This window comes from Dipteris shenzhenensis, chromosome 15 (genome assembly GCF_047967505.1).
Source record: "Dipteris shenzhenensis isolate YYH24624 ecotype China chromosome 15, Dip_SZ_1.0, whole genome shotgun sequence".
NCBI classification, from domain to species: domain Eukaryota; kingdom Viridiplantae; phylum Streptophyta; class Polypodiopsida; order Gleicheniales; family Dipteridaceae; genus Dipteris; species Dipteris shenzhenensis.
The window spans coordinates 41,393,754-41,421,469 of NC_141610.1; positions in this window are offsets into that span (position 1 = coordinate 41,393,754).

A 27,716-nucleotide genomic window follows, 5' to 3' on the forward strand; every position below is an offset into this window, starting at 1 on the left:
CTTGAACGTTTTCCAGCACATATATACATCAAGAATGCACGGCAAGCCTTCAAGGGCAAGAGAGCTACCTCATCCTTCATTCCATCAATGCACCCATGTCCCCAGCACCCATGTCCTCAAGTACCATTGCATCCCCATTTAGTACCATTGCATCCCCTACATCCATAGCCCACAATTACCACTGCATCCCCTACAACCAAACCCACCCTTACAAACACAATCACAACCACAAGCGACATTGTAGCCATGCCACCCACAAGCACCATTACATTCACCATATAGATGCACATCCCCTATAACCAAACCCACCCTTACAACCACAATCACAACCATAAGCGACATTGTAGCCACGCCACCCACAAGCACCATTACATTCACCATATAGATGCGCTAAATAGCGAGCACATCTATAAGCGCCGATATAGTTAATGAAAATATGAGCGCATCTATTAGCATGGTTATTCATGCGTCTATTAGTGCGGTTATACATGCGTTTAATAGCATGTCTACATTGTATAAAAGACACACATTTAGATGCATTTTATAAACACGCAGTAAGAGTTTGAAATTTTACTGCAAGCTGATAAATGTGCATCATGGCTTGCCAAACATTGCCATGATTACCAAAGCACCTAATTTAATAAAAATATCAATGCTATGCAAGTGTCACACACCATAATATGATTTTTACCAAATGCACATATACAAAAATTAAGTGAGGTGAGGAAAATGAGACAATATATAATATAGTTTTGCCAATATGTAAGAAATTTGGATGATACAATTATGGGCTACGGTTAGGAAAAAATTAAGGGTGAATTTTAGCCCAAGGGATAATTTAGAGGCTTTCCAAGTTGGCTCGGCTAATATTTAGAGCTTTAAATTTGATAAATTAGCCCAAAAATAAAGGTTGGTTGAACTTTAGAGCTTCAAATTCTATAAATTCACCATAAAAGTGGTAGCAGTGCTAATATTTGTAATTCTATATGGAGAAAGGTTCTCCCATAGACCTATATTGTCATAATCTTTGTTCCCTACTAATTTTTTACCCTAGCTACACTTCGATCTCATCCTCAATGAGATCAACCCTTTGCCAAACTATCTATTTCAATATCCAAACCAATGTGGAGATCTACAAATACATTCAACCCATTGACAAAATATAATGAGGGGAGAGGAGAAGAGTGGAGATGAGGAGAGAGGGCACAGCTAGAGAGCACACCACAAATGACTAACTATACACTAGATTTAGTTAAAAATGTAGAATATATACAAACCCATTTAGGGTTAGGGCTAGGGCATCTAGCCCTTTCCTTTATAGCACTCTATTGGCTTAGTGCTATGCACATATGATCACATGATGGTGCTATGCACGTATGATCATGTGATGTTGAGTGTGAACTCTCAACACCTTCCCTCAAGATCAACGTCATGAAGTAGGCATTCCCTCAAGATGATGATTCTGGGGAATCGAAGAAGGATTGAGAATTACATTCCATCAGACCAAGAGCTAGTCGGTGTTTCTCAAAAAGCTCTTTACTAAGTGGTTTGGTAAAGATGTCTACAACATTCTCTTTGCTATCACAATGCTGTAGTGTCATGTGACCAAGTAACACTCTTTCTTTGATGAAGTGCTCTCTGACATCAATGTGCTTTTTCCTGGAGTGATATATTGAATTCTTGGCCAATGCTTGAGTCGATTGATTATCACAATATATTGTTGTCGGGCTTTGACTCATCAAAGTAATCTGTTTTTTACAATAATCTTCAGAGCCATATAGCCTCACATGCACTTGTAGTGAGTTCTCTATATTCTGCTTCAGTTGAAGACAAAGAAACAATTGCTTGTTTATTTGACAAGCATGATGTAGTACCTTGACCAAGGAAAAATGCATATCCCTGTGTCGATCTCCTAGTCTCATGATCTCTAGCATAGTCACTATCATAGTATCCATGCAACCATGGATGACTTCCTCTATATTCTATCCCAAACTATCTTGTATCTATGATGTATCTGAAGACTCTTTTGGCTGCATTCCAGTGATACTGTTTTGGATTTGCCATAAACTAGGCAAGTGAACTTACTGCATGACAAATATCTGGACGTGTGATAGTCAGACATATAAGAGACCCGATGAGTTGCATGTAGTACCTGTCATTGACTGTGGGCTTTTCTAAATCATTAGTAAGTTTCAAACTCTATTCCATGGGAGTGGCTGCAATCTTGCAATTTGCCATATGAAACTTCTAGGAGATTGTCAACATATTTGAGTTGACTCATGAATGTGCTCTCTGAGTCTCTCTAGAACTCAATTCCGAGACAATAGTGCATAAGTCCAAGATCTTTCATGTTGAACTTTGTAGATAAGTCTTGTTTTAGTTTTTTGATGAAGCTATCCTTGCTTCCTGTCACAATTAGATCATCTACGTACAAAAGTGCAATAGTAATGTCTTCTTCGTGAATTTTTGGTAGAGAGTATGATCTGCATTGGATTTCATATATCTCAGATCAGCAAAGTACTTGTCGATTCTGTTGTACCAACTTCTTGTTGCTTGCTTTAAGCCGTAGAGACTTTTCTTAAGATGACAAACCTTATTCTCTTTTCTTGGTTCAATGTAACCTACTGTGTGTTGCATGTACACTTCCTCGTCTAGATAACCATTGAGAAATGCATTCTTGACATCGAGCTGGTATACATCCCATCTGCTGAGTGTCATTAGTGATATTTAGAACTGTATGCAATCCATCTTTACTATTGGAGCATAAGTCTCATCATAATCTTGACCATATTGCTGTGCAAATCCTTTTGCAACTAGTTTGGCTTTATATCTTTGAATACATCCATCTAGATTGTACTTCACTTTGTATACGCATTTGTTTGCTATGCCTTCTTTCCTGGTGGAAGGTCGCATTATTAGGGAAATTTGGAGATCATTTTGGGGCCTTCTAAGGACTTCGCTTTAGAATATTCTCTCAAAAAAGGGAGGCATGGATAATTTTTTACAAATTAGCTCAAAGCACGGTGGTTGGTTGCACTAGAATATGGACAGCCACTAGCACGGTGGTTTGCTTCTATTATTACAAGATGAATGGCTTTCTAGGGCCTCTGCCCCACTCTTCTGGTCCAGCCTGCCAAATCACTCAGATTTGAACCAAATCCCATGCTTTTTCCCTCTTCCTCTCTTTCTCTGCTCCCTCTTGCTCTGGTCTATTTGCTATAGCTCCCCTCTCTCTCTCTCCCCTCTCCCTCTCTTGTGCCTCTGTTGGAGCTGCAATGTCCCTCTCATTCTCCCTCTCTTGTGCCTCTATTGATGTTGCTCTATCCCTCTCCTTCTCCCTCTTCTGTGCCTCTGTTGCTGCTGTTGCTTTGTCCCTCTCCTTCTCCCTCTTTTGTGCCTCTGTTGGAGCTGCTCTCTCCCTCTCCTTCTCCCTCTCCTATGCCTCTGTTACTACTACTCTGTCCCTCTCCTTCTCCCTCTTTTGTGCCTCTGTTGGAGTTGCATTGCCTTGTGTAGGAGTCCCATTCTTGCTGTTGCAACCTCTGCAAGCATGGTGAGGAGAAAGTCTACAAGACCACATAATGTTGTGACCTCTTGTGTCTTCCACAACACCAAAAATGCATTAGCTGAGTGGATCCCTTGCACCTACAACTTAAATGACTGGATAGTGATGAAAGGATTGGCCAAAGGTCCACATAAGCTTCCCAAGAGCAAGAGAGGTGACATCTTGCATGAGTGAAAGGGGCACATCTTGAAGTTCAAGTTTGGGAAGAAAGGATGGCTCGCAAAAGTGCAACATGTTTACATGGGAAAAGATATGCAGCTTTCTCCATCATTCAATCAATCTAGGATACCATCACACTGTGAGCCTTTCTATCTATGTAACTTTTTCACCTATAAGTGTAATGAGTCTATTTGGAAATTTTGTGTTTGGTTTCTAAGAGCTCTTATTCATGGTGGCAGATGTTTTCCCTTCGGACCTCGAGGAGTGGGAACTAGTTGAATCATTCATAGGCAAGTTCACTACGATTCTGCTACAGCAACTCTTTGCTCTCCTACAGGAGCTTTTTCCCTCTTTCTTTTCCTTCTCATATAGGATACAACTGCTCTTTCCTCTCCTATAGCTATTGTTTTCCGAACAAGAATGGTCTGAAACATAGTGACACAATGTGGTAATGCTGTGAGCTCTAGTGTGTTCTAGAGGCATGGTTAGGAAGAAGGTGACACAAGTTGGCAATATTGTGAGCTCTAGTGTGTTGTAGAGGCATGGTCAGGAACAAAGTGATCAAAGTGGCCAAAGATGGCAATATTGTGAGCTCTAGTGTGTTCTAGAGGCATGGTCAGAAAGAAAGTGATAGAAGTTGACAATATTGTAAGCTCTAGTGTGTTCTAGAACATGAAAAATGCATTGGATGACTTGAACTTACAGATTAACTAACTAGATAGTCATGGAAGGTTTTGCCAAGGGTCCACATAAGCTTCCCAAGAGGAAGGATGTATTTCTTAGACTATGTACCTTCCTTGCCTATCTTCTTTACAAGATCCTATTTTAACATAAGAGTGGGAAGTAGTGGAATCTTTGATATAACTGACAATGGACTATCTGTAAGTTATATGCAGGAATACCTTTTAGTCATGGAAAACGAAATGTATAGTCCTTCAACTTTACTTGAAATGGTGAAATAGTAGGCAAGAATCTAGAGAAATGCATGAAAAATGTCCATTTTATCCCTCGTGCAACATCAAACAATGTGTTTGACTAGTACAAGCTATCCATAAATTGTAGGTTGGGCATTTTGGAATTTGCATAGGTTTTCTTCATGACTTGGAGGACATTAAAAGCATTGATGATTTTTCTTTTGATGGTTTTTGTGTGGTTTCATGTCCAAAGTTTTCAGGTAATATGTATAAAGTTTTCATGCCTAAAGTTTTCATGTCTAAAGTTTACAGTTTATACCTATTTGCCTTGCTTGCATCATTAAAGGAGACAATGCCATGATGGTAAGCATCCTATGTATTGATTTATATTTTATGGTCTTTTAATGTAATGTGCTTTGTTAGGTTTGCTAATGTAATGGTTGTTGAATTGATGCAGGAGGCATTTGAAATCTCTCATTGGTGCACTATATTAGTTGAGTAGGAGGATACATTGTGGTCTTCCATATCCAATTTTTAGAATGGACTACTTAACTACTAAAGTGCATCAAAGTATTGATAGCTTGATCATTGTGATCCACCTCACATGGCTTCCCCTATTGCATTGTATCCCATTGGCAATGGCGTAAAAAACTTTGTGCCCGGCCACCTTGAGAGGAGAGCATTAATGGTATTAGTATTAGGATCTAATTACTTGGGGATTTCAAAAGCCTCTTTTTTCTATGTATTAGAGGTAGCAAAGAGGAGGTATAGGCTATGAAGAGTCTTTGTATTTTAATGGAGAGATTATAATACAAAAATGTACATTTTATCACATTCTCTTCCTTGCAAGATACCATGTCATAAGCAATAATTGTGATTGAGTCATGGTTGGAATTTTGAATGTGTTGTTAATTCAATATAAGGTAATTTTGCTTTGAATTGTATAGTATTGAATACACCACCTCTAAATTTGTTGTGTAGAGAGATGAACCTTTTAGATGCAAACTTGTCCCTTTTCCTTCATTTGTATCCAAAGTAATTACAAATTTATGACCCCCTTAACTTGTGATTGATTTTTGAAGGTCTTTTGAACATTCGAGGAAAAATAGGGTCGTAGACCATATTTTTCCAGTCAAATATCATAGAGCTACTCATGCTCTCAATTTTAAAATTTGTAATCGGAGTTATAGTGCAAAAGTTATAGCTATTTTACTATTCTCTTCATATTCCATGCAATTAAGTTCTATTACTTGTATATATATTTTTGTAAAATTAATTTAGGAAAATTGTTAGGTTAAGCTAACCTTGGTTAGACAAGGTTTAGTAAGTGTTTAATATTAAATAATGGTTAGGACTAGGCAAGTTTGGTCATTTTTAACACAGGTGGAGTTTCTCTAGGTTAGCCTTCAAGATAAGCCTAGTTAACTAAGCTGGGTTAAAAGTCACCACAGTGCCACCTAAGCACACAATACCTTGCTAAGCACTGGTTTGTAAGAAGCATGTGACTCTCTGTGCCACATCATCAGGGCCCCCTCTTCTTCACAAAAACTTCGACAAGGCATAACTTGCAATCCAAGAGGAATTTGGATACGCTTGAAAAAGAAAAAGTGATTGTCATCTTGAGCTCTACGCACCTGTCAAATTAGAATCATTGTTAGCAATTAGACAGTGCTAATATTGAAAGTAATCAATTAGACCTTTGCAACAAATGAAAGCATGAATGCACACATCGTTGGCATAAGCATGCCAAAAGCACAAATGCATGAGATGACCATAGCACAAAACATGGCATCCACACATAAAGCATTAAGGCACATGGAAGAACAAAGCATCACGCATCAAGCTACATCAAGCAAAGAAGACAATGACATCGACAACATGCGTTGACAAGCAAAATCCTTGCCACCTTCAGCCCACACGTTTGTAAATCAAGCCTGACCACCTGAGAGTAGTGAGATGAAAGCACCCAAGGTGGGTATTGACTTGTGAAAACCACACTTGACCACCTTAAGTAGCAATGCATGCACTAAGGGGAGGTGATGGAATGTAAACTCACACCTGACCACCTTGCGGTAGCCAAAGGATCATGGCAAGAGGAGGTGTTGAGATATGGTGCCATGAGCACATAGATTAAAGGCTAAGGTATGGTATAGGAAAGAATCAAAGTAGCCACCCTAAGATATGGACTACATGATGTGGAGCTGTGGATCAAGGATATCCACAAGGAGAGATGTGGATTAGAGGATCCCACATATGTTGACTATTCAAAGGGAACTCTCTATATAAGAGGCCTATCATGTATTGTTGATATAGCACATTGGAATAGATTGAGTGTTTCATACTTCCTATCTCTCTCCCCATGGCTTTCCATACTTGGTTTGATCCTCTATGATCTTTATGCTCATTAAGTGATAGATTATAGGCTAATGCAATCCGCACTTTGACAAGAGGTTGGCTATAAGCCATGTTACAGCATCATGGGAATCATTAAGTTTTCTTGAGGGCATGCTAATTGGTGTTTAAACATAGCTTGCTTAATAACAACATCGCATCCATCATGTTCACCCTTGCCATGGCTAGTAGACCCGAAGAAATTCCACATCATGTCTAGATCGGTTAGGGATTTGAACCTTGAGATGAAGTAGAATCCACATGCTGATTTAAATTGAGAGGCAGCACCATCTGACCACACCCAATGTTGTTTTATATTTTCTGCATGGGGATTTTCCTTTTTCAGCCATTCCCAATGCAGTGGAAAAGCATGCTGCACGAATAGGGTGTCATGTTCCCTATCATCTAAAATGTAGAAATGGTAAGTGTGTTGCACTGACCTGGACTCCTATGAGTCAACAAGCAGATTGGCATCAAGCGTGGAAGAATCAAGCAAATGATTGTACATGATATGCACAAGAATTGTTATCTGCTTGTTGTACCAATGAGCACTTTGTATCTCATCCTGTTCTTGAGAAGAATAATTTTTTGCAAAATCTATAATAGATACAATAGATTGAACTGCTTATTTTGGAATGGATTGAAATTGTGAAGCACATATTTTGGAATGGATTGAACCACGTGACCTACAAGCTCCCTTGGCTAGGTGCTCTTACATGACAGTAGCCATCTCTTTTTATCGGATCCTTCAACATTGACATTTTCATTTATCTCCTCCATTGTAGAGCAATGTGGTTGTCTTCCCTCATTTCATTTGGACAGACATTGAATGTCTTCTGTAGCTTCAAACTGCAATGCTTGAATGTGCCACGAATGCATTCAATCCTGTGCCACTCATGGTCTCCATTTGGACAAACCACTGGCTCCCACAGAGACCTCAGGCTACAAAACTTGCCCTCCCTTGCAACACATGATGAGGATCCAGGTGGCCTACAGATTGTGCATTCATTAGGGAGTCATGGGCATCGATCCCCATGGAGAAATGCTCCAACATGACCAGATCTCAAAAAGTCATTCATAGCTTGTCGGGCCAGGTCAAAGTCTATGTGTGTTTTGCAAACATTCTTGTCTTTGAGTTTCCTAACATACCAGGGCTTACAATGCTCAAAGCTCCTCTGCCAATTGAAAGGTCCAAATTCTGATCCACAAACTTGAGATACAACTCCATCTGCTGACCCAACATGCGGGAACAATAGAACAATGAGCCCCCTTTTTGCTTCTACTAAAAGAATACAAAACATAGTCTTATTAAAGTATATAATGAAGCAAAACAATTTTCAACCACCACGCTGGTTTAGGACATTCACAATTTCAATCACTGGGCTGGTTTAGGACACGTTTAGGATAGTCACAATGTCAACCATCGGGATGGTTTAGGATAGTGTCATAGTTTCAACCACCAGGATGGTTTAGCCTTACGGTCTCAACTTCACATATTAGACAACAAGTATATTGCTTTTCATTTCTAAATTTCACCATTAGAAAATAATAATATATTGATTTTCATTTCTAAATTCCACAATTTAGCAATGGTAAATGACTCGAATAGCAGGAAATTAAATTTAATGAATTTAAGTACTAAGAAACACAATAATTTCAACCATCGGGCTGGTAAATAACTAATGTCTATTCAACCACACTGGTTCATGACAATCACATAACTGGTGATTGAGCTAAAGTAGCCACGATTACATGATGTTCCAACCACCAGGTTGGTTTAGTAGAATAACAAATTATTGCAAAATATATTGCTGTTAATTTCTCCTCAACCATGCCATCGAGCTGGACAACAACTAATGTCTGTTCAACCACGCTAGTTCAGGACAATCACATCACTGGCGATTGAGATGAACCAGCTGGTTGCATGATGTTCCAACCACATGGCTGGTTTAAATCACATTTAGTCCAAGCCTGATGCATGACTTGCCAGGCTATGGCGAGTGTTCAGGTAACCATTGAAATTTTAATTATGAGTAGGCAATCGATGTAGCATTAGGGGCCCACCTTGCTTATGCAATTGTGCTTATTGTTTAGGTCTCGCTACATTGGGTTACCATGCATGTCCTATTTGTGGTCCTTTGCTAGTTGCTTCAGGGCTAGAGGACTTGAATATTGTCATCTATGAGAATCACCATCGATTTCTCCCACCTAATCATCCTAGATATGTTGCCCCACAGTCATTCACTACAAGAGATTGGAAGCAATGCTAACACCATCTTTTGTTTAAATACTCCATCTTTTATGGGCTACCATATTGGTCCCACCTCAAGATCAATCACTTGCTTGATCCCATGCATATCTTCAAGAATGTGGCGTCTACTATATTTTGGGAACATTTAAATGGGGCATGAGATTCCTTGAGCATAAGGGAGAATCTATGCAGCCCAAGGATGTGCGGAGCTTGGTCAAAGAGATGCCAAATGGGTGTGTCTTTTTACCCCATGCACCATGGACATTATCAAGAAAGAGATGGTGGCAGTGAAGCAGGCTAGCACTACAATTTGTACTCCCACTAGATGCATGAGGTGTTTGAAGGGGGCCTTCACAAAGAGCAAGAAAAGAGGCATAGAGCAATTATACTGCTTGAAATCTCATGATTGGCACAAGATGCTCGAAGTAAGTATGACTTGGCATAATCTCTTTTTCCTTCCAAATTTGTGAGTGTAGAAGCAACTAATCAACCATCACTCATCTATTCAGTTCATACTATCTACTAGTATTTCTCATAGTGCATCTAAGGACATGAAGTATTGTATTTACAAGATGGACAAGCTTGTGAAGTACTTCCCACTATACAAAATGTGAAGCATATTAATGCGTGATGCAAGGTCTTCATATTGCTAATATGGTGCACTTTTTTCTTTCTAGGTATGTGACTCAGGGGGGTCACTCATCATATATAACCCTATCACGTGAGTTCAATAGAAGGATATTTTTTATTTCTAAAATTTACAAAAGTAAATATACATAAGGGACTATTTAAAATAGTTTTGGAAAATTTTTACAGATTTGTATAGAAAAGGGGTACATTTAATTTATGAAAATTTTACAGATAAGGGATTTTAGAAATAGGCCTTGAACACACATGATATAGATGGTTTATACATAGTGACCCCCCCGAGGTATGTGAGCTCAAAGGAAATCGATCCATGCTCGAGTTATGTTTGTGGAGATGGTTTGTTTAGTGGAGGAGAGCTTTCCACGTTCCATTCTCTCAAGCCAACTACATCTCATAGTGCATTTGGTGGATGAGATGTATGCGGCACTATACATGCATGATGGTTGTTCTTCCTCGAGCTCTTCATGAAGACCTTGAAGGATTTCGTGAGGCAAAATGCGAGGCCTGAAGGTAGCATGGCCGAGGGTTGGTTGGTACAAGAGTCACTTGTATACATTTTTGAGTTTCTTGTTGATGTGGATAGCTCTCTCCATGACTATGGAGAGATGAAGAAGACCTAAGGATGACCTCTATTGTGCCTCAAGGGAAAGGATGGAGCAAAGTAATGAACATGGATTTGCTTAGTAATCTAAACATCTATTGCATGCTTAATAGTGATGTGATGAAAAGATGGGTGATAAGATATGAGGATGCAACGGCAAGAAGACAAGGAGAAAGGGCCCTATTTCATCCACACCATGGATCTCATGTGCCATACCCTAAGCATCTAAGACCACTTCCAAAGGATATTCATCTTGATTGGCTACTTGATGAAATGGAGAGAGCAGAGAGAGACGAAGCACGATGCATATCACAATGGAAAAATGGGAGTATGCTAGAGGATGCATGCGAAAGGTCAGTATATAGAATGTTATGCATAAGTTAGGAGCTTTCAACAATTTAGATTGCTTATTCAATTGACTTTGTCTTGGTGTAGTATACTATGTTCAATGCTATATGGTGTGAGGGCAAATATTTTCGGACACAACGGATTGATGATAACAATATTGCAGCATCATTGCTAGCTTTGACGGAGCCAATGGAGCCATGGATGATTATTGTGGCATAATCCAAGATATTATTAAGCTTGATTTTCGGTGCTTCTTTGTGTATGTTTTTGATGTCAAGTGGTTTAAAGATGTGGTGGAAAGAAGATCCTAATGCAACAATCAAACACGATGCATGTGGCTTTGTAGCTATTGACTCCACAAAGTTTTGGCAAAGCAAGAAGGACCCTCTAGTACTACCACAACAATGTCAATAGGTATTGTACACATATATAAAAATACTCGCTTTTTTATATTTGATCTCGGGGGGGTCACTCATCATATGTAACCCTATCACGTGAGTTCAACAGAAGGATTTTTTTTATTTCTCAAATTTACAGAAATAAATATACATAAGGGACTATTTAAAATAGTTTTGGAAAAAATTTACAGATTTATATAGAAAAGGGGTACATTTTATTAATGAAATTTTTTACAGATAAGGGACTTTAAATATAGGCCTTGAACGCACGTGATATAGAGGGTTTATACATAGTGACCCCCCCGAGTATTTGATACCTTCGACGCAAGGAAAACATGTATTTGTGCTTGAATAGGTTGTCTATCAACCAATGGTGGATAATAATAGGTGGTGGGATGTCATACCTATTACACCACATTCCAAAGTGATGTATAGTACATTTACTAATATGGAGCATATGGAGGATGATCATGGATATGGAGGTGATGATGATTGGGATATGAGAGAGGAGGATGATCATGAGATAGGAGATACATATATTGAGGCCATTACCCATGAGGATGAGCCTACCATTGGTGATGCTAATTTTGATGAGCACAGGAGCACAAGTAGTAGTGGGCTGAATGTATTTGTAGATCTCCACATTGGGATGGATATTGAAGTAGATAGTTTGGCAAGGGGTGACTCATTGAGGATGAGATTGAACCGTAGCCCATCATTGTCCCATCCCAATTTCTTACATATTGGAAAAACTATTATATATTTTGTCTCATTCTCCTCACCAACCTTAATTTTTGTATATGTGCATTTGGTAAAAAGCATATTATCGTGTGTGACATGTGCATAGCATTGATATATTTTTTAAATTATCTGCTTTGGTGATCATGGGCAATGTTAAAAAGTAGTAATGCACATTTATCAGCTTGCAGCACAATTTCAAACTCTGCTGCATGTCTATAAACACGTCTAAATGCACGTCTAATATACAGTGTAGACGTGCTATTAAATGCATGTATAACCGTACTAATAGACGCGTTAATAACTACACTAATAGACGCACCCGTATTTTCATTAATATAATCTACTCTTATGGATGCGTCCGCTATTTCACAACAAGACAAAGAAACTAAAGACGTGCTTGATAGATGCACAAAATAGCAGGCACATCTATAGGCACAGCTACAATAGTGAAAATACAGGCGTGTCTATAAGTGCATCTATTCATGCATCTAATAGCACGTCTATTTGCGCATCTGCACTGTGAATTAGACACAGATTTAGATGCCTTTATAAACGCACAACATAGAATACAGAAAGTGATATTTTAGTGCAGGCTGATAAATGTGCATCACTACTTTCCAAACATTTCCCATGATTAACAAAGCACATAATATCAATTGATACTTTTTTACAAACCCACATATACAAAAATTAAGTGAGGTGAGGAGAATAAGACAATATGTAAAATAGTTTTGCCAATGTCAATGATGGGCTATGGTTTGATCTCATCCTCAATGAGATCAACCCTTGCCAAACTATCTCCTTCAAAATCCAAACCAATGTTGAGATCTACAAATACATTCAGCCCACTACTACTTGTGCTACTCATGTGTTCATCGAAATCAGCATCACCAACGGTAGGCTCATCCTCATGGGGGTAATGGCCTCAATATATTTATCTCCTATCTCATGATCATCCTCCTCTCTCGTATTATGGTCATCATCACCTCCATGTCCATGATCATCCTCCATACGCTCCATATTAGTAAATGTACTATACATCACTTTAGAACGTGGCGTAATAGGTATGACATGCCACCACCTATTATTATCCACCATTGGTTGATAGACAACCTAATTCAAATACAAATACAATCATGTTATTTTCCTTGCATCGAAGGTATCAAATATTTAAAAGTGAGTATTTTATATATGTGTACAGTACCTATTGACATTGTTGTGGTAGTACTAGTGTGTCCTTCTTGCCTTGTTAAAACTTTGTGGAGTCAATAGTTACAAATCCACTTGCATGGCGTTTGATTGTTGCATTAGGGCCTCTTTCCACCATGTCCTTAAACCACTTTACATCCAAAACATACACAAAGAAGCATCAAAAGTCAAGCTTAATAATATCTTTGATTATGCCAAAATAATCATCCATGGCTCCATTAGCTCCCTCAAAGCTAGCAATGAAGCTACAATCTTGTGTGTTTCTCTTATCATCAATCCGTTGTGTCCGAAAATGCTTGCCCTCACACCATATAGCATTGAACATAGTACACTACACCAAGAAAAAATCAATTAAATAAGCAATCTAAATTGTTGAAAGCTCCTAACTTATGCATAACATTCTATATACCGACCTTGCTCATGCATCCTCTAGCATACTCCCATTCTTCCATTGTGATATGCATCCCCTCGTCTCTCTCCGCTCTCTTTATTTCATCAAGTAGCCAATCCACATGAATATTCTTTCGAAGTGCTCTTAGATGTTGAGGGGGTGGTGTGTATGAAATTAGAGGACTCTTTCTCCTTGTCTTCTTGCCTTTGCATCCTCATATCTTGTCACCCATCTTTTCATTACATCGCTATTAAGCATGCAATAGAGGTTGATATTATTAAGCAACTCAATTTCTATTACTTTGCTCCATCCTTTCCCTTGAGGCTGCAAAATAGAGGTCATCCTTTGGTCTTCATCATCTCTCCATAGTCATGGGAGAGAGCTATCCACATCAACAAGAAACTCAAAAAAATATACAAGTGACTCTTGTACCAACCAACCCTTGGCCATGCCACCTTCGGGCCTTGCATTTTGCCTCACACAGCCCTTCAAGGTCTTCATCAAGTGCTCGAGGAAGAACAACCATCGTGCATGTACAATGCCACATATAGCAATCTCATACACCAAATGCACTATGAGATGTTGTTGGCTTGTGAGAATAGAATGTGGAAAGGTTTCCTCCACTAAAACAAACCACCTCCATTGACATAACTCAAGAATTCTCAAGCGTGATGGGATCTATTTCCTTTGAGCTCAGATACTTAGAAAGGAAAAAGTAGACCATATTAGCAATATGAAAACCTTGCATGGAGCATTGATACGCTTCACATTTTGTATCCTATAAAGTACCTCACAATCTCGCCCATCTTGTAAATCCAATCCTTCACGTCCTTCGATGCACTACGAGAAATGCTAGTATGAATTGCACACATGAGGAATGGTTGATTAGTTGCTTCTAATTCACTCACAATTTTGAAAGGAAAAAGATATTATGCACATAAAATATTTTCTTGGAGCACCTTGTGCCAATCATGAGATTTCAAGCCATATATTTTCACCACACCTCTTTTCTTGCTCTTTGTGAAGGCCCCCTTCAAACACCTCATGCATCTAGTGGGAGTACGAATTGTAGTGATAGCTCACTTCACCATCACCATCTCTAGCTTTGATAACCTCCATGGTGCACAAGGTAAAAAGACACACCCACTTGGCCTCTCTTGTGGCCAAGCTTCATGCATCCTCCTTGTGGTGCGTAGATCCTCCCTTATGCCTACAGAATCTTGTGTCCCATTGTAGACACCAAATTCTTGAAGATATGCATGGGATCAAGCAGGTGATTGATCTTGAGGTGGGACCAATATGGTACTCGAGAAAAGATGGAGTATCTAAACAAAAGGTGGTGTTAGCATGCAATCTTTATTTCCATTCAATATAGCACACAATAGTGACAAACCCTTAATGGCTCATGCCAAGTGGTAGAGGAGTCGTGGAACCGTCCCAAATTCTCATCCAATCTCCTGCAAGAGTGACTATGGGGGGGACTTCATTCCAAGGCGCAACATATCTAGGATGATCAGGTGGGAGAAATCGATGGTGATTTTCATAGATGACCTTATTCAATGCGTTTGCCCATGAGGCAACTAGCAAAGGACCACAAATAGGACATGCATGGTAACCCAATGTAGTGAGACCTAAACAGTAGACACAATTAAGAGTTCAAGGTGGGTTCAGGATGCCACATTGATTGCCTACTCATAATTAAAAGTTCAATGCTTACCTGAACACTAACCATAGCCTAGGAAGTCATGCATCGTACACATCAAGACCACATTGCAGTTGAAGTCTCATGACGAGGGAGACCTGCTCACATCATGCACCTCGATACGTCTCCAAAGTATCTCTAGCTCATCAATCAAAGGCTCCAAGTAAACATCAAGATTTTTGACTTTATGTTTCCCTAGAATTAGAAGGGATAACATAACATGTCCTTTCTTAATTGCCATAGAGGGTAGAAGATTATAATTCACCAATATCACTGGCCATAAACTTGAAGATGTGCTTTTGAAACCTAATGGGTTCACACCATCCATACCCAATCCAAGTCTCAAGTTCCTAGGTTCTTCCTTGAAGCTTGGCCATGTGTCTTCAATATGCTTCCATGCAGGAGTGTCTGTGGGAGTTCTCCACTTGCCATCGGGGGGGAATGCCATGACATGAGCTCTACAATGGATTTGCACTTAAACATATATTGGATGCGAGGGATTATGGGAAAATGTCACAAAACCTTACGATGCACATCCAAAGTTTTGAGATCTGCTCTATATCTTGCCTCTCCACAAGTAGGACACTCTCGTGCATCCTTATGTGATCCACGAAATAGAATGCAATCATTGATGCATGCATGATGTGCTTGTAATCTAATTCTTTAAGAGAGGTCACATGTTGCCTTGCCATATCTCTTGAGGTCGGTAATTTATTCTCCCTTGGAAGCATTTAACACAATAGCCTGCACGTGAAGACCATAAATGAGAAAAAGCATTCGAACGAGTAATTGACCCACTAGCATAATTCACCATGTTTGCAGAATATCGAGATGAGTACTCAAGTAGTTAGCCATATGCCACGTTCAAATGAGTAGTCAAGCAATTATCCATATGTGTTCATAAATATTGTCACTTGAAAGATGTTGAACCTTGCCATGTTCAAACGAGTATGCAATACGTAATCCATAGATGCCACGACCGAACGAGTCTCAATAAGTAAGCCATAAGTATTCATCATGAAAGACATATAAGTATACCTCATGCCTGATAGCGAGATTTATGGAAACTTGAAGCTATAGCTAAACTTGCTAGCAAAACATAATAATACATGTATTATCATTATGAATAAAACACCAAGCATATGAATGTAGTGGAATACAAATAACATAGCCTTTCAAGTAGAATATCAAGAACAAAGCATTGTACTGAACTACAATGATATCATGGTTCCCAATCATTTATGACATTAAAGAAAGTTGGTTAATCTCTATACCAACAGGCAGAGAAAAGCTCCAACACATAGATGTATGTCATAGTGATTGCTAAAAAGCAATCAAGTTTTGTGAGGCACCCAAGTATAGATATTAACAGAGCTCTTTGGTTGAAGGACGTTCTATGAATGTTGAGTAGCAAAGCACTTACACAAAGACTCAGCGAGTGATGAACTAAATAAGAAACTGGTCAGTAAAGGATGCACTAACGAAAAACTAGCTTAATATATGTGAAGCATCATTGGCTTTTACTTTTGCAAAAGCAACATGAAACCACAAGTGCTAAAGTGCTAAACTCTTGTTTTCACTAATGACCTAATAGAAATAAAAAATTGCTTTCATATGGTAGATAACCTTTTGTCCAAGTGATTTTCTCAATCAACTTTCTGGTCTGTTGAATGTATACAAGTATCACGTGCAAAAGCATGTAGATTGGGCTACCTTACTCTTAATGACAAGATTGAGACTCTACCACAACAAGACAAAGCACCTATAGACACGCACACAGACACGTTTATTCAACTTTAAAAAAAAACTTATGGGCACATCTATTTGCATGTCTATTTGCAGGTCTATAGACCCGCATCTAAAGGCGCATCTATATAGCAGATAGACGTGCCTATAGACACGCATATAGATGCGTAAATAAATGCTCTGCTAGAAATTTTTAAAAATAGATAGACGCATTTATAGACGCATTTATAGATGCATTTACAGACGCATTTGTAGATGCATTTATAGATGCTCCTATAGATGCTTCTCGAACAAACAGATGCGTATGTAGATGCGTTTATAAATGCCCTGATAGATGCGCTACATAATAATTTTAAAATTTTATCTACTTGAACAGAATGCTGTGTATGTTGTGTATGCTATGTAGTTACAGGAATCCCATTTCCACATTATGTAATTCAATTCTTACAGCCAACCGCATTTTAATTAGCACTCTTGCAAGCACGTCTATAGCTGACAATTACAATTCCAAATAAAACATTACAACTCCAAAACGTTTAGTTCACAAGGCATTAATTGATAGAATGTTGCACAAGAAAATTGAAAGCCAAAAAAAATAAAAAGAGTGTATATTAATTCATAGCTCAAAAAGTGCTTGTATGTACATATAGCATGAAGCTAAGACACACCCTGTGGCTTCAAGTACCAAAAATAAGAGGAGTGTATATACAAGAGGCACGAAGCCAAGCCAGTGGCTTTAAGTACAAGAAAGAGTAGCTAGCACTACTAATCTAAGTTCTCCACGTCCTCGCTCCCTTCTGCGCTCCCTTCTCCACCTCCTCTTCCTCGTCTTCTTCCTCATCTTCTTGTGTAGGGTCCTGTAAACAAGGGACAATATATATCAATGTATGAAAAATCAAATCTTTACTTATAATATTGACATTATTTAATTACTTTCAAATACCTTGAGGGGCGCTCCAGTAGCCTGGATATATTGCTCCTCAGTAATCAACCTGTCATTATAGAAGTGCCTCCATGTATCTCCTCTGTGATGGTGGCGGTGGTAGGCTGTGTTGACAAGAGTGGGGTACGTGCCCATGATATCAAGCTACAAGATGACACAATTTGCGGAGGGGTTAGTACAAAGAAACAACTCCTAATAAACTACATAAACAATATAATTTGAGATCGATACTTACGAATTGGGCCTCCCATGATTCAACAACCCCTGCTCCTAAATGCATGCTTCCATATTGCTCCATTTGGATCCTTCGTGCCTCCACGTGCTGCAAACTGGGTTCCTCCTTCACTGACTTCATTGCTTTCTTCCACTCACGCTTGTGAGCGGTGTGGGATGGGCCCCTTGGTGGTTGACCTCCCTCGAGCCTGACAAGCTCCACTAGTGCCTGCCTCTTAAGCAAATATCTTTTATTGCCAAGTATAGTAACAACCTTTGACTTGGCCCATTTATCAATGAATTGAACATTGGGGGGGTTAGGATACCTAGAGCAAACAGTAGTGAGGGTCTCATCAGCCAACCTCTTTGGATGGTATTTGTAGTGAATAAAGCAATCTCTATAGTTGTTAGCAGTTATAGAGCGCATGAAGGCCATGATGCCCTTCCCCCGTGCATCCATCAAGATGCCTCTTGTCTGAGTGATGTCATAGTAGATCGTACCATCACCCGGAGGCACGTCTAAATCATCTGAATCATCCTCATCCCCACCACCACCCCTCCCAAAGCACTATGCCATGCATCCCCCACTGCTCTCCCTAGTACTATGCCTGCTACTGTGTCGTGTCGAGCTAGTATGCTGGCCACTCATAGCTGGAGAAGCAACTCTCGATTGCACGGGACTACGTGGACCACTTGTAGCTGGAGAATCGAGTCTCGACTGCACAGGAGTACGTCGATGGCTTTGCGAGGCAAAAAGACCTCCTGATGCCATGGGGAAAGGGACATAGGATGGCATGGGGGAAGGGGCTCGGCTGTGTAGTCGGCTAGGTGCTGGTGTGGGGTTGGGGTGGTTTGGAGTCTGTAGTGCCGACTCCTAGGGGGTGTTTAGAGTACCCGTCATGTAGCCGTATAACTCCCTAGGACTGGGAGGGTGCCCCAAAAAGTCATATAACTCCTGAAAGATGGTCTCCCGAAGATCAGGTGAGCCTGAAGAGCTTCCTGGCCACATGATGAACTCGAAAAAAGAAAAAAAGAAGATTACTGATGAGCTAAGAAGAGAAAAAGAAGAGAAAAAGAGAGAAAAAGATCACATCTCAAAGTATGGAGAATGGGATGCGACCGTAAACATGGTAAGTATTAAAGAGTTAAGGTTGATTGAGATACCTATGGGTGTTCATATGTTTGAGTTATGATCCCGTTTTAATTTGATATAGGATGCAGTGCCACACCCGCATATGTTGCCCTATGCTCGTCGTGAGGAGGCGAAGCATCGGCAATATGAGGTGGGATCTTTAGGAGGGACCGTTACGGATGGATGGAGTGATGATGATAGTAACCCTCCGCCATTACCTCATGAAGCCATGGAGGAGGAGGTGTTTGATGATATGGTGCGAGATTTATATGTCCATCAATCCGAAGGGAGGAATGATAGCATGGAACAGGACGATCTTTTAACTGCAGCAACGACTCCACTATTTGAGGGGTGCACAATCTCTGTTCTACGTGCCTCCCTTGAGTTACTAAACTTGCAAACTATCTATGGATGGGGCAATGCAAGTTTGAATGCATTACTCAAGTAAGCTTTAAAGTCTATTTTGCAAACATGGTGAATTATGCTAGTGGGTCAATTACTCGAATGCTTTTCCTCATTTTTGGTCTTCACGTGTAGGCTATTGTGTAAAATGCTTCCAAGGGAGAATAAATTACCGACCTCAAGAGATATGGTAAGGCAACATGTGACCTCTCAAGGAGGATTAGATTACAAGCGCATCCATGCATGCGTCAACGATTGCATTTTGTTTCGTGAACTACATAAGGATGCAAGAGAGTGCCCTACTTATGGAGAGGCAAGATATAGAGCAGATCTCAAAACTTTGGACGTGCCTCGTAAGGTTCTGCGACATTTTCCCATAATCCCTCGCATCCAACATATGTTCAAGTGCAAATCCATTAATGCAGAGCTCATGTCATGGCATTCCTCCCATCGATCAACCAATGGCAAATGGAGAACTCCTGCAGACACTCCTGCATGGAAGCATATTGAAGACACATGGCCAAGCTTCAAGGAAGAACCTAGGAGCTTGAGACTTGGATTGGGTATGGACGGTGTGAACCCATTGTTGGAATACTGAAAAGAAAGAGTAGAGTGGACACAAACTCAGAATACTTGCTTATAGAATGAAGAAGAAAGAGGTCCTTAAGTAGGCACCTCATACAAGGTCACTGACATCACTGATGACCTCAAAGCTCCTCAATCATCTCCTCAATCTGCTCCTAGATTCACTCAATCATCCTATGTGGCTTTTCCACCACCTAACTGTGCTTGTGGGCACCTAACTGTGCCTCTAGCACTCACACATAGAAACATAAGGTGTGCCTGAGGCATACACCTTGAGATATCCCAACAAACCCCCCCTCAAGGAGATGCCTCAGGCTATGTCAAGGATACATCTAGTCTCATAGTTTCTCATGCCATCTCATGGTGGTCAAGGATAAATCTATGGCTAGGTTCTCATGCTAGCAAGGGTTTCCTTGTGTGTAAGGTAAACAGAAAGGGATACAAACAGACCTTCCAATGGTTATCTCCCCTGCATGTACATGCACACAATGTCTGCAGGAGGTACCATGGAGCAAACATACACATGGCCTACATCATAAGGTGACCAGAGGTGTTCACAAAACAAAACACACAATAATTTATTTTCATTCATTTTGGAGGACTATCCAGGCTGAGTACCTTGACATAAAAAGAGTGATCTGGAGCATACATAGAGATGAGTTTAAAATGCATAATCTTCATGGGATGCCTCATCTTGTGGAGGCAAAATATCCATGTCAAGGCAAGGTCTTACCACATGGGCAGTGTCTAGTGCCTTATAAGATGGTACTATGATAGAACAAGTGGATCTGAAAGTCATATCCTTCATGAGAACAATTATCTTGTCATCTCCATAGTTGTGTAGAGAAGCATATCTTAGGTGTCTGACCTTCATCTTTTTCTTGTACTTGGAGTCAAATAAAAATGCCATGAGAGTGTAGATCTCTGTATTTGCTTCCTTTTTGGCAACCATTGTTTTGGCAATCTTCAATAAGGAAGTCAGTTTGGCATTTTCATCCTTTGTAGCATAACAAGACATTGCTTTATGTTTTGGCTTTTCACATATTTGGCATAAGCAAGCCATGAGATGCTCTAACCCAAGTATTGGGTAGTGTCTTCTCTCTTACAGGGCTTAGAATAACAACTGAAATGCTTCAAAATATAAGCATTTAATGTAGCAAATAGTAGTGACTAGATTTCAAACAATGATGCTTCCTTTTACATGCTTCATAGAAGTGGATGAAATAAACACTTTCCAATCACAACCAGGTCTAGCAAATCAATGCAAAACTGAAGCAACACTTGTAATGAAGTTATTGAAAACTTCAAAAGACCAGAAATGCTAGAGTAGCATTTTATGTAGCATCATCTTCAAAACTTGTCCAAAACTGTCAAAAATGAAAAGCTGAACTTGGAGGGCTTGTAGCTCACTCTTCAAAGCAAGGAAAAGAGGGCTTTCTGAAGCAAAAGAAAGCTCATATACCAGAGAAGGTCTAGCACAGAGGTTGGACGAAATGGTGCGCACTTTTGCCCGGGAGAGTTGCTACAGGCTGAAACTGAGTTTTGACGATTTCTCCCTCGTTACTGAACCAAATGACTTGAAAAATGGCTCAAAATCTTTTCTTGAGGTCGCCCATCTACTCCTAAGAGGGCTCAGGCAATGGCGGAGTATGCAGGGAGTATTGAGCAACAGAAGAAATTCGCTGTTTGGAGAATGGCAGCCACCACAGACGTTTTTTCTTCAATTGCTTGCAGGTGGAAGTTCGCCCATACTAGAGGAGTTTCCAGCTCAGAGGGTTTGGGCAATGGCTGTTTGTAGATGGAGAACCAAGCTCTCAAAGATTTTGGGAAGAAAGAGGAAAATGGAGAAGAAGAAGATGAAGAAGAAGATGATGATGTGGCAGAAATGGGCTCAAGGGGGATCAAAGGGCTCTGATACCATGTTGGAATACTGAAAAGAAAGAGTAGAGTGGACACAAACTCAGAATACTTGCTTATCGAATGAAGAAGAAAGAGGTCCTTAAGTAGGCACCTCATACAAGGTCACTGACATCACTGATGACCTCAAAGCTCCTCAATCATCTCCTCAATCTGCTCCTAGATTCACTCAATCATCCTATGTGGCTTTTCCACCACCTAACTGTGCTTGTGGGCACCTAACTGTGCCTCTAGCACTCACACATAGAAACATAAGGTGTGCCTGAGGCATACACCTTGAGATATCCCAACACCCATTTGGTCTCAAAAGCACCTCTTACAGTGTATGGCCAATGATATTGGTGAATTATAATCTTCCACCCTCTATGGCGATTAAGAAAGGACATGTTATGTTGTCCCTTCTAATTCCAGGGAAACATAAAGTCAAAAATCCTGATGTTTATTTGGAGCCTTTGATTGACAAGCTAGCGATACTTTGGAGAGGTATCGAGGTGCATGATGTGAGCAGGCCTCCCTCATCATGAGACTTCAACTGCAAAGCAGTCTTGATGTGAATGATGCATGACTTCCCAGGCTATGGTGAGTGTTCAGGTAAGCATTGCACTTCTAATTATGAGTAGGCAAAGGATGTGGCACCCTAAACCCACCTTCAACTCTTAATTGCATCTATTGTTGAGGTCTCACTACATTGGGTTACCATGCATGTCCTGTTTGTGGTCCTTCACTTGTTGCCTCATGGGCAGATGCATTGAATAAGGTTATCTATGAGAATCACCATCGATTTCTCCCACCTGATCATCCTAGATATGTTGCCCCTTGGAATGAAGTCCTCCCACAATCACTCACTGTGGGAGATTGGATGAGAATTCGGGACGGTTCCATGACTCCTCCACCACTTGGCATGAGTCGGTAAGGGTTTGTAACTATTGTGTGCTAAATTGGATGGAAATAAAGATTGCTCGCTAATACTAGCTTTTGTTTAGATACTCCATCTTTTATCATTTACCATATTGGTCCCACCTCAAGATCCATCACCTGCTTGATCCCATGCATATCTTCAAGAATGTGGCATCTACCATTTGGGAACATTTAAATGGGACACGAGATTCCGCAGGCATAAGGGAGGATCTATGTACCACAGGGAGGATGCATGAAGCTTGGCCACAAGAGAGGCCAAATGGGCATGTTTTTTTACCTCGTGCACCATGGAGGTTATCAAAGCTAGAGATGGTGGCGGTGAAGCGAGCTATCACTACAATTTGTACTCCCACTGGATGCATGAGGTGTTTGAAGGGGTCCTTTACAAAGAGCAAGAAAAGAGGTGTAGAGCAATTATATGGCTTGAAATCTCATGATTGGCACAAGATGCTCCAAGTAAGTATTTTATGAGCATAATATCTTTTTCCTTTCAAATTTGTGAGTGAATTAGAAGCAACTAATCAACCATTCCTCGTGTGTTCAGTTCATACTACCTACTAGCATTTCTCATAGTGCATTGAAGGATGTGAAGGATTGTATTTACAAGATGGGTGAGCTTGTGAGGTACTTTACATGATACAAAATGTGATGTGTATCAATGCTCCATGCAAGGTGTTCATATTGCTAATATGGTGTACTTTTTCATTTCTAGGTATGTGAGCTCAAAGGAAATAGATTCCACCACGCTTGAGAATGCTCGAGTTATGTCAGTGGAGGTGGTTTGTTTAGTGGAGGAGACATTTCCACATTCTATTCTCACAAGCCAACTACATCTCATAGTGCATTTGGTGGATGAGATTGCTATATGCGATACTATACATGCACGATGGTTGTTCTTCCTCGAGCACTTCATGAAGACCTTGAAGGGTTTCGTGAGACAAAATGCAAGACCCGAAGGTAGCATGGCCAAGGGTTGGTTGGTACAAGAGTCACTTGTATATATTTCTGAGTTTCTTGTTGATGTGGATAGCTCTCTTCCACGACTATGGAGAGATGATGAAGACCTAAGGATGACCTCTATTGTGCCTCAAGGGAAAGGACGCAACAAAGTAATAGACACGGAGTTGCTTAATAATATCAACCTCTATTGCATGCTTTATAGTGATGTGATGAAAAGATGGGTGACAAGATATGAGGATGCAAAGGCAAGAAGACAAGAAGAAAGGGCCCTCTTTTGTACACACCATGGATCTCATGTGCCATACCCTCAGTATCTAAGAGCACTTCCAAAGGATATTCATGTGGATTGGCTACTTGACGAAATGGAGAAAGCAGAGAAAGATGAGAGGATGCATATCACAATGTAAGAATGGGAGTATGCTAGGGAATGCATGAGCAAGGTCGGTATATAGAATGTTATGCATAAGTTAGGAGCTTTTAATAATTTAGATTGCTTATTTAATTGATTTTGTCTTGGTGTAGTGCACTATGTTCAATGCTATATGGTGTGAGGGCAAGCATTTTCGAACACAACGGATTGATGATAAGAGAAATACACAAGATTGCGGCATCATTGCTACCTTTAAGGGAGCCAATGGAGCCTTGGATGATTACTGTGGCATAATCCAAGATATTATTAAGCTTGATTTTGATGCTTCTTTGAGTATGTTTTGGATGTAAAGTGGTTTAAGGACGTGGTGGAAAGAGGCCCTAATGCAACAATCAAACGCCATGCAAGTGGATTTGTAACTATTGACTCCACAAAGTTTTGGCAAAGTAAGAAGGACACACTAGTACTACCGTAACAATGTGAATAGGTACTATACACACATATAAAAATACTCACTTTTAAATATTTGATACCTTCGATGCAAGGAAAATAACATGATTATATTTGTGTCTGAATTATGTTGTCTATGGTGGATAATAATAGATGGTGGCATGTCATACCTATTATGCCACGTTCCAAAGTGATGTATAGTACATTTATTAATATGGAGCTTATGGAGGGTGATCATGGCCATGGAGGTGATGATGATCGTGATGTGAGAGAGGAGGATGATCATGAGATAGGAGATATAGATATTGAGGCCATTACCCATGAGGACGAGCCTACCATTGGTGATGCTGATTTCGATGAGCGCATGAGTAGCACAAGTAGTAGTGGGTTGAATGTATTTGTAGATCTAAACACTTGTTTGGATTTTGAAGTAGATAGTTTGGCAAGGGTTGATCTCGTTGAGGATGAAATTGAACCGTAGCCCATCATTGATATTGGCAAAACTATTTTACATATTATCTCATTCTCCTCACCTCACTTAGTTTTTGTATATGTGGGTTTGCAAAAAAGCATTGATGTTTTTGTTAAAATTATGTGCTTTGGTAATCATGGGCAATGTTTGGAAAGCAGTGACGTACACCAAAATCTCACTTTCTATATTCTCTATTTTGCGTCTAAATATGCATCTAATTCTCAGTGTATACGTGCTAATAGATGCGTCTATACACATGCAAATACACACGCTGGTAAACGTAGTGATAGACAGAGCCGTATTTTCTCAGTGTAGACGCACTAGTAGACGCAATAATACACGCGTAAATAGATGCGCTATTAAATGCGCTTTTAAATGCGCCCGTAATTTCTCTTTTCAAGCAATGCCTATAGACGCGCCCGCTATTTTGCACGTCTATCAAGCGCGTCTATAGTTGCTTTGTGTTATTGTGTACTTGGCATCGATTAGATAAGATATTGATCCCTAAATATTGTGACTACGCTTACAACAACGATAATGTGCTCATGGTTTTTATGGATATGACCGATGGGTGTTGGGTCTCCTCTTCATCTAAAATTTTATGGAGTCCTATAGCTAAAGAAGTTTGCTTTATGTGATTGATCATCTTATTTCTTCATGTGGGAATGTAAAAGCATGATATGCCAGTGTGTTAAATCCAAGGGAATGCAAATACTGAGTGCAAGATGGTGTGATCAATTGGTGGAGACTGAAAGCGGGAGGGCGACACCGTATCAGGAAGCTTCTTATCATTGAGTATATTTTTTCATTGCTTTTTCTTTTGCTTCAAATATTTTTGATTTTATGAAGCTATATATAGCTCTAACAAACCCATGCCTAATGTTCTCATTTAGGTGTGTCCTTGGGTTAAGGAGAAGTTCACGTAGTGTGCTTTTGAATGATTACTTGGTTGCATGTATGTATAGAACAAAATTTTGATGTTTTTGAATAAATTGCTATATCCTATAGTCTTCAGAATGCATGCTTCACATGTAACAATATAGCACTTGTAATGCTTTAACGGTCTTGTTCCAAATCCTTATTCCATAATTTTTTGCTCTCATGTTCAAGTATGGAATGTTTACTAGAACTTGAAGACATAGTTTGCTGAATTCATTTGAGCAATGCATAAGTTAAGTGTCCCTGAACCTCACAAAAAACGATACACCCAAGCAAACAATGACCCAAGTCTCTTTGGTTCTATCAAGGCTACCATAAACAAGTCATACAATCTGTACGAAAGCAAAATTTATACGCAACTCAAAGTATTGAGATCATTATAAAATATTTCCATGTGTGGGATCATCCAATCTAACATAAGCAAGCCATACTATCTACACACAAGCCCTTTTTTCCTACAAACTCAAGAAGTGTAACCTAAATGAAAGAAAAAATATTAAAATAACTTACACAGTAAAGGTTAAAACAACATTTGCTATTTTATCCTTTTTAGGTTTTTCAAGAGTCTAGCTAGTTTGATATAAGAGAACTAGTCCTTATAAATGCAAATGGTTCCTATTTTGTATGTAGCTAGTGGACCTATTAAAGACCTATTATAGCTCGTATGTGTTGCACAATAGAATAACACCACCACATAGTGTATATTTTGATGCATGGTACTCTACGTCAATGTGTAATAAAAACTAGATACTACACTATCATAATTTATTTTACCAGATAATAAGTACTATAATTAGGGGATAACTAGTCTATCTTGTAAGCAAACTAACAATTTAAGTTATGGTGATCCCTAATTAATATTTATATATTGAGGGATTTGTTATAGATGTGACCATTTGAAACCAAACTACCTTACGAAAGAATGGGTTGGTAATAGTAGACTTAGTAATGATGAATTGGCTTCCTTTGCTTAGCGCATGCAAACATGGCCTATAAAACTTGAGGGATTACATATCGATATTATACTTATGTAAAACTTTCAGCTTGCCACTAACAAAAGCCATGAGAATGGCAAAGGACTGGTAGTCCTCATCTACTAGGATCCAAGGCCGGCCCGTGTTCTTCTAGTGGTCATAACCACTATCTCTTGATCATCTTCCAAGTACAATTTATTTATTTATTTAATTTAATTTTAAGGGTGTAACTAAACCAACGAAAATGCCATCGCAATTTATTGTTCATAGTCGAACTCATCAAAGCATGGACCACACTTGAAGAGAAAATGGATGGAAGCGCACACCAAATAAGCCACCATAGTGAGCGTCAATGTCTTTCATTTGTTGTAGTGTTC